At 31.9% G+C, this 8,932-nt stretch overlaps 1 non-coding gene across 1 annotated transcript; it reads right to left on the bottom strand.

Annotated features, from left to right (window-relative positions):
- Positions 1-6,099: 6,099 nt before the first annotated feature.
- Positions 6,100-6,171, bottom strand: Trnam-cau (transfer RNA methionine (anticodon CAU)). The gene has a single exon. It is a non-coding gene; the product is annotated as a tRNA-Met (tRNA).
- Positions 6,172-8,932: the final 2,761 nt, after the last annotated feature.

Raw genomic sequence — 8,932 nt, 5'->3', positions numbered from 1 at the left:
GGATTGAGAGACTCTTGGCTCCATTCAAGAACTCGAATGCTTAAAGTGGACTCTGCGATTTTGTCATCGCCTCAGAAATCTTTTTAGGCAACGATAGGTTTTGAAATCGCCATTGCCAGTCGTTTTGACCAATCCAAGAAATCGTTGAATTTGCTCATATTGTCTTGGTCCTTCTTAAACACGTCCAATACAATGTCTTGAAGAAGGCGTCTACTTGCTAGTGTAGAAGATGATCCTCCATGTACTTATACACCAAATCAAGGATTGGTCCTAGGAGCCTATCTTCTTATCGTCCCCTTTGCTTTCTACGTGTTGAAAAATTAATTAATGGTAATCATGTTGGTAAAAACTCACTCACAATAGAGAACAGTATTAAAAGCAGGTTATAATTTATACGACCATTGAGTCAACTGATTGAGAAATCCAAGAGGTAAGGCAATTCGGCATAACAGCACTTTTTCTAGGTTATTCTATAATACTACCTTTGACTGTTAATACAACATACTACTGTTAAGTTAGTAACATATTATTATGTGAACTTAGTGGCCAAGCTCAAGCATTTTAATCCACTTATAAATACTTCAATGAAAAATGTATTTTCACTCTGTATAAAAACTGTAACATAATTTTTGGAAACTTTACATTGAAAGTACTTGCATTACTTTTGAAACACCACGAGCGTCTCTGCAAAGTAAGCTACGCTTATGTATCTTGTTTGCCGAGCAATTAAACTTTCCTTCCGAAGTTTTATGAAAAACCAACATCATTTCAATGCTTTAGTTTAGTTAAGAGTTTTGAAATACGTAATAGTATAAGTATGTATTAGGGATAGATATAAAAAATTCATTACATTAATGTTTTTTCTCATTTCATTCTGTTGTCATACGTTTAATAAAACCTTTTCCTAAAATGTTTCGTGTTTTCAACAACATTTCTGGTCTGTCCTCCTCAGATAATGATGTTTGCCTTGATTTCATAATTTACGAAAAATGATAAGAAGTACAGTTTTTAATATTATTACCACTGAAAACAGATTGTAACTACACTATGAAACTTATGTACTAGTAGTAAAGTGCTAGAACTTAGCGTTATATAATTTTTATTCGATTGAGATTTCCAGACAAATATATTTCCAAGTGAGTTTAAAGTAAGAACATTTATAACTTCTTATAGGAAAACAACGCTAATCCATCAAAACAGACATAAATATTTTAAATGTAGAACAATTAATCTTTGGTTAAAACATACCTCCTCAGACAATCCTAAAACAGGATTGTCTGACGAGGTATTTTTTTAACCATTATATGTCATATTACGCAATCCTGGGACTATGAAAATGAATTTTAATTAATCTTTGTTTTGAATTAAATAGATTGACATTTTAACCTAAAACTTAAGTAAAATTTACGTTCCTCTAGTGGTGGTATTTTTACATGAGGCAATAATTCATTTTCAAAGATTATTTTAATATATATTTTTCTATTTTCCGGGTACAAACGCACTTAAAGATTAATCAGATCTTTCAGAAATTTTCAGTAAAAAAAGTCAGAGCTCTAAGCGTTTGACAGTACAAGAATTCAATATTGAAATTCTCTTAGGGTTACTTTCATATTCCGTCCCGATTTTACTTTGAGGAAAAATACCTGCGATTTAGAGGCACGTAAAAATGTTAATACCGAGGAAAGATTTGATACCTTGTAAATAATTAATAATAATACTTACGTTTACAGCGTGGAAGGAAGTGTTGATGTTATTATCTGCATTTAATAAAAACTCTTAGAAAGATCGGAAGCGTGTCATATTCTTTGTTCAGTTAAAATTTAGGAGTTATTAATTCAAGAGGAAAACGGAACAAACAAGAAGTACAGTCCGGTTCATAAATCCATAAGATGAATCGCCTGCTATTGTTTGAAAGCGGCTTTAATATTATAAACTAACGTTTATTGGTATCTTTCTAAAGGAATATTGTCTAAGGGTTTATAAGAAAGAGTTGTTTGTAACTAATATTAAAAGAACAGAAGTTTTTACATCTTCATGTAAAAATGTACGATGATATATTTGGATTTTTAAACCTAAACCTATTAGTTTGACAAAAGATTTCACGTATATTCTAGTTCAGAATTGTATGTATTTTACGGAAATTACAGAAATTAATTAAAATATGTTCTGTCAGTTACAGAATACGTTAAGGGGGATTGAAAAATAAATTGAAAAAAACATAGTTGAAAATTAGTTAATTAGCTCATAAATAGTGTAACAACTTTAAGAAAATTAAAGAGACAGTACAAACTAAATACTAAAAGTTGTTTATCGTTTTTAAATGATTTTTAAGTCCTTAGTAGAGTTGTAAGTCCTGATGTATTGTTATGGTAATATTATGTTGAAACTTTTAATTTGTAGATATTATTTTTCACACACATCTATCAGTCAACAAGTAATAAAAATTAGTCAAAGGTATGTTTTCAAAGAATTTAACGTGTCACAGGTAGGTGGAGACTGGTGGCTAATGTGGTCATTTAACACTGATGATGCTGTCACTATGAAGGTCTAATGACACATATGCTTAGTGAGGATGTCACATACGTTGTTACTGCTTTTTACGTTTTTACTAATTTTTAATTTAAAGTATAGAATAATCATTTTTAATAAAATGTAAAATTACCATCATGCTGATTAAATATTTTTGATCTTCTAAAACCTGAGTAACTTTCTTTTCTAGTTTTCTTAAGAGTTTTCTCTGTGGTCCTCTGTCGGAGGATTATAAAAACAAAGGAATTATCAAAAGCCACTGGACGATGCTCACGCTCAAAGTTATGTTTTTGATCGTTTCCAGTACTTATGTTACTTTGTTGATTGATAAATTACAAGGACAGTCAATGTCATTCATGCATTTATTCAATTCATCTTGTGTTACAGATTTATTCTTTCTTTCGAGGCTATTAAAACTGTTTTGAATATTTTACCTAACACTGCATGGAAATGATCACATTGCCACACCAGTAAACTAAACAGTATGCAAAAGCTCATTTTCGCTAAATCGCCAAATCATCTGATTACACTGTTGGCTTTATATAAAAGAGTAACATTCGGTAAGCAAATAACATGACCTTAAAGGAAGCAAACATAACCTAAGTGACATTTTATATATACAAATATGTGTTGGAATAATTTCATCATGGTAGTAGGAAAAATCTTTTGTGTATTAAGAATACAAACAATAATTGCCGCTCTTAAAATGTAAGGCACTTTCAAATGGTGATTTAAAAACTGTGTATTTTTATACAGTTTTAAAAATCATTAAAGTTATGCATGTTGGAAAAGAGTGATTATTAAACTAGTTCTTTGAAAAATGATCTGTAATAATAATTCCACAGACACATACTGCTCCATTAAGGTCCTGTTCAAAACTTAATAGTGTGTAATAAACTTATTTAGGTCTATAATTGTTACCACCGTTAAAATTACATTTTGAGAGTCAACAGACAATGAATTCTATAGAAGAACAGATTACCTTTTGTGAAATATGATAGTTTACATTCTTGATATTCATAATTACTTAGTTTGATTTTATATTTTATTGAATCTTTTCCTCACTAGTGAAGAAAAGATACTTTTCCTCACTAGTGCAGAAAAGACACTTTTCCTCACTGGTGCAGAAAAGACACTTTTCCTTACTAGTGCAGAAAAGGATCATTTAAAAATCCCAAGCAGATTAGCCTTGTGGCGACAATATTTTGAGCTCCAATATGAATATTGTTTACAGTGTAGAATTAGTTTAATGTGGATTCATTCATAATTCACAAGTTACGTATTTTTATTATCATGGATTGCATAACTTGGTTATATTTAACAAAGACTTTAGGGTTAGTTACAAACATTTACATTACACACGCCACATGTGTGACCAAGCTTCGGCTCAGACAGAATCCAAAGTAAAATAATAACTTTGATTCAATACTACGTAGCCTTCAATTCTTTGATGTTAACAAAAGGTGTTAAAAATGCTGAAAACTGGTATCAACATTTTAGCTATGCAAGGTTTTAAGAAACACGTTTTCTAAGTATTTTCACTGTGTGAAATAATGTCTGGGAAGGATCAGAACTGTCATAACGGCTTCCGAACGTGTCAGGTTTGTTGACGACTACATTTCCGCAAAATGACGCTTAGAGCTCCTAATATTTCTCCGACTCATACTTGCCTTCCTATTTACTCGTGAAGATATTACACATTGAAATAACACGTGAACCTACATATTTTTCTGTATACTTATTCAGCAACACTTGTGTTGTTTTCTGCCTTGTAATCGCACAAGACAATTTTAAGTACAATTTGTTATTCTAAAACATTATAAAACCTCGTTAAAATAATCCAATTGTAATAATTACCATCCATCTGTTATTACATATTTGACACACGTTATAAAATACCGAAGAAAATGTGAATTTAATCTTAACTGTATGTAAAACAAAAAATTATATTTAATCAAATATGCCACAATGCTTATTAAAACCATTGATTTGTATCCCTTCAGGGAGGCTAATATTTAAATCTAATATACAGTCAATTCTCCCTCGAGAAAAACAAGTTTTGTTTCTTTTGTCTCTACGATAGATTCTACGATTCTAATCGCTGCGTCATAGATAATGTTGGATTTGAAAGAAGTCTGTTCATTTAAAATGTGTTGTGGCTCAATCTTGATGGATTTGTATATCTCGAATTCCTCTAAACAATCTAAAAACCGTCCTTTTTTAGGGTAACTATGTAAAATGTGTAGGTTATGGTCAAGTATTTTAAATGAACAGACTTCTTTCAAATCCAACATTATCTATGACGCAGCGATTAGAATAGGACAACAATACCACCGGCATTCCATAGATAACGGGAGAGGAGCAAGGACACCTCAGTCATGACCACGCAACTACCCGTGCCGCGTCGTAGTGTCCTGTACTGGCCAGTAGCTAGCAATGTTAATCCGTATTTTCGTGTTTCGTGTTGTATATGTGTGTTTATATGTTTACCGACGACCTCAATTTGAGTGACATGACATTTTTGACAGCCTGATGATGGGATTTTTATCCTGAAACCGGTCGCCTAAGACGACAACAATAGGATCACTGACGGACAGGTAATATAAACCATTTTATTTAATTAAACAATCCATACGCCCTTAAATCCAAACCCAGCTTTGATTCTACTAAACTAATTACACAAGTAAGTAGGCATGCTTATATATATTGTGGGGAGTGATAGTTACAAAGTTTAACAGTTAACGAGGAATCTGTAATTAACTACACAGTAACTTGCTTCTTATCTGTGATAATTAACTTTCCATTTTCTGGCAAATAATTGATCTTTTATCTCAAGTGATGGTTAATGACCGTGGTCGAATTCCACTGTGTGAAATATCAAAGGATCATTGGATTTTTCTGGGATGGACACATCGTTTAACTGGTTGATCTTTTCTTTAATCCTCAGGAACATAATTTGTTCCAAATTGTTACAGAACTATTTATCGAAAATATGTCTTACTGACACGTTAGAAATAGTCCTTTAATCAATACATGGTTGTTCAGTTTTTATATTAAACTAGCTGTAACCCGCGGGCTTTGCCCCGTTTAACTTCTTAATTTTCAAGATTATCTCGTTCGCATGGCTCAATCACGTCCTGGTTGAAATTTGTTCGCTACGCTCACTCACCTTTAGGTTGGAGCTCGTTCGCTGCGCTCACTTGCCTTCAGGTTAGCTCGTTCGCTACGCTAACTCGCCTCCACAGAACCTATCCCCCTAGTAAATTTAGGGGCCACTAAAGTGTAATAAAGTGTAAAGTGTAGATATTTACGTACCTGCGACTGATTTCCTCTTTAGGGGTTTTTAAAACGTTACAGGAGCAACTAATTCCTAGTTAAATTCAAAAACAAACTTTTTTCCCCTTTTAGAGTCCATTGCTTTTGATGCTTACTCATCGTGATAACATCACTGATGTAAAGATATTTTGGTAAAATGTTGTTATCATAATCGGTTACAAAATGTATTTGATTTATTTAAAGTGGGTTGCAGTTAAAATATTATCTCCTAACCAATCAGATTCAAAAATATCATAGCAGAGCGTGGTTTCGATCCACGGACCTCTGGGTTATGGGCCCAGCACGCTTCCACTGCGCCACTCTGCTTATTATCAACAATCTCGTCAATCAATCTCTATACTCCGTTCACAATATGTAGGCGGTTTGAGGAAAAGTTCCTCCACCACATTTTTCTGCTTAATGTAATGTTGCAGGCGATTGACGTTTTGGCAAATCTCAGCTGTTAAGCTATATGTTTAATAGTAGTAGGTCTATCAAGACGTGAAGGGGATAGATTTACTACCCTAAAACCACCATAATTTTGTGAACGGAGTATAATAAATTATATACGGTGTAGCCAACATTTAACATGCATAATACTATGAAAACCGATATTAAATTTGAGGTTTTTATTCATCAGTCGTGCAAAAATAAGTTAAACTTAATCACTATAAGATACCGTACGTCTTTAAAAGCTGGATTTTAGCAATTCCAAAGCTTTTCACAAAGTAAAGAGGTGTGATTAAATACCAGAACTTAACAATCTTGCTACAATTTTTTTCTTTTGATTGAAAAATTACATGTTCATGGTTGCTTCTAAAGATGTTAACTGGATTTGAGTATATACTTCCATTATTTTAAATTAAGGCCTATAAAAAATAAAATTAACTGGACACAAGATAGTAAGAATATCTCAATACAATTAAAATCAGTGAATTACGTAATATTATGCACAATACAATCACTCAGGCAGTGAATGTAACATGTTAGTTATCAACAACCCCATGTCTCGAATTTAACATTGATTAGTCTATGGATTCTAATGCCTCGTTGGATTTCTGTAAATTAAGTCTCTACTTATAGTTATACCATTCACGAGTTTACCTATGCAACTAATAAAAGTGGCATATAGACACAGTTTCAAATGTTTTCAGCTTTTCGTTCTTTTTTTCACCTGATATTCATCCTACATCAATTCTTAAAAGAAAAAAACACACATCACTACATCAGTCAGAGTCTCTGAGTCTTCAATAGACCTGATTTTAGCCGGCCACTAGCCCCTGTTGATCACCACTGTAAACTAGTTCATGCTTATTTACCATCTTGTAAATATTTAACGTAAATGTGTGGATATATCAAAAGGTATAAGAATATGTTGAAATTATTACTCATCAGATTGCCGTTTCCTAAATATGATATCTTCCAATATAACTATTTTACATTATTAGGAAATTACTATACTTTAGAATTAATACTACTTGATAGCATTTGTGTAACGTTGGTTGAAGTTTCGTATACCCCTGTGTGGGTGTGGATACATGTATTAATAAAATAAAATATATGTTATGCAACCTTCAAAGGTTATACATAAAGTATTTCTGTTTGATTTTAATATTTTCTTGCAGTGTAGTGCTTTTAATAATATAATAAAATTTAAAAACGTTATTAACAAATAACACTTGTTTATAACCATTTTAAGAGGTTACTTTGTTGATTATGTTTTAAATTTGTATCTGTTTGATAAAATCTTACTAAAACATAAACATAATATGTATAAACGAATGTTACACTTAAAATAATACAAATTAGTATTTACAACTCACATTTTGGAGCTAAATTATGAAGCAAACAGTCTACTACAAACATATTTAGTAAGATTTACTAAAGAAAATCAAACAAGAGTGATGTGAGTGAAGTGGACTGAAACATCATTGATGATGAAGTGGAGCAATATTGACATTCCTGTCGAAACATATTTCCAGCAACTCGTGAAGTGCTCATTACGTGCCGGGGAATGTGTTGCTGAACGAAGTTGGCAGAAAATCTGTCTTTACAAAATAACATCTGTGTATAGTCATTCTAAAGGGTGTAACTACACACTCATCTCGGTTATTTTTCAGCTATTTTATACTGTTCTTATAAGTTAAGGGTCTCTTGACGCAGTTTAAGAGGAAACAAATTATTTGTAGCATAGTTTGTCTGTTTGCGTGTTGGCTAAAAACTTTTGTCTACCTAAAATCAAAAAGGAAGAGATTACGGTAAATAACAAATCAACAACCAACAAATTTGGAATAGTTAGGCTACCACAGATTTCATTTTTAGGTTTTAAATTAATACTACCAATTCATCATTTTTATAAAAATACTATGCATGGTTAGCAAGCCGTTTTATCAATCTCTTTTCTGCAACTAACACTCTTGACACAATATGATTATTTGCAGCTCAAAAAAAGCAGGGCGAATAAGCTATTAAAGTAAAATATAACTAAAAAGCTTGCAATTTGCCATAGAAACAACTGAAAAATCACCTCCATAATTCTTTGGCGGGACAACAATAACTGGTCGAGGCCAATACAATAGAACTTGGCATTACCCGTTTAGACGTTTAGTACGTTTCGTAGCCGTTTTAAACTCACGATAAAATAAATAACCACGATATCATAAAAGTCGGTTAATATTGTTCAATACACTCATTTAACACAACAACCTGCAATTTGGTTGAAGTTTTGTCATTGTTCGTGCTATTATTGCTTCCCTTTCTTAACCATAATTCATAATTCAATTAAAAAATCTAAAAAAAATATTTAGACTGGTTTCAACGATTAAAAACCCCTTGAGTAAATATCTATTCGTCTGATTGTACAAAGTGTGAAGATAATATTGATAAGATCCTATATTTTACGGTATACATAATAAACGTTAGATATCAAGTGAAAATTTACAATAAAAGTTGTTATTATTCGAGTTGAGATTTAAATTGTTTTCCTACTCTTTTTTTCTTAAAAATCCTTACATAACGGACTACTATAATTTAATGACCAGTCTCAATTAAATTAGTATGCCAGACTAACTATAAAAGGTTTGCACCT

This window comes from Macrosteles quadrilineatus, unplaced genomic scaffold (genome assembly GCF_028750875.1).
Source record: "Macrosteles quadrilineatus isolate MER2022 unplaced genomic scaffold, UCM_ALF_1.0 Scaffold_2__2_contigs__length_208266976, whole genome shotgun sequence".
NCBI lineage: Eukaryota > Metazoa > Arthropoda > Insecta > Hemiptera > Cicadellidae > Macrosteles > Macrosteles quadrilineatus.
The sequence above is the reverse complement of the archived record's forward strand: the minus strand, read 5'-3'. Positions and strand labels throughout refer to the sequence as shown.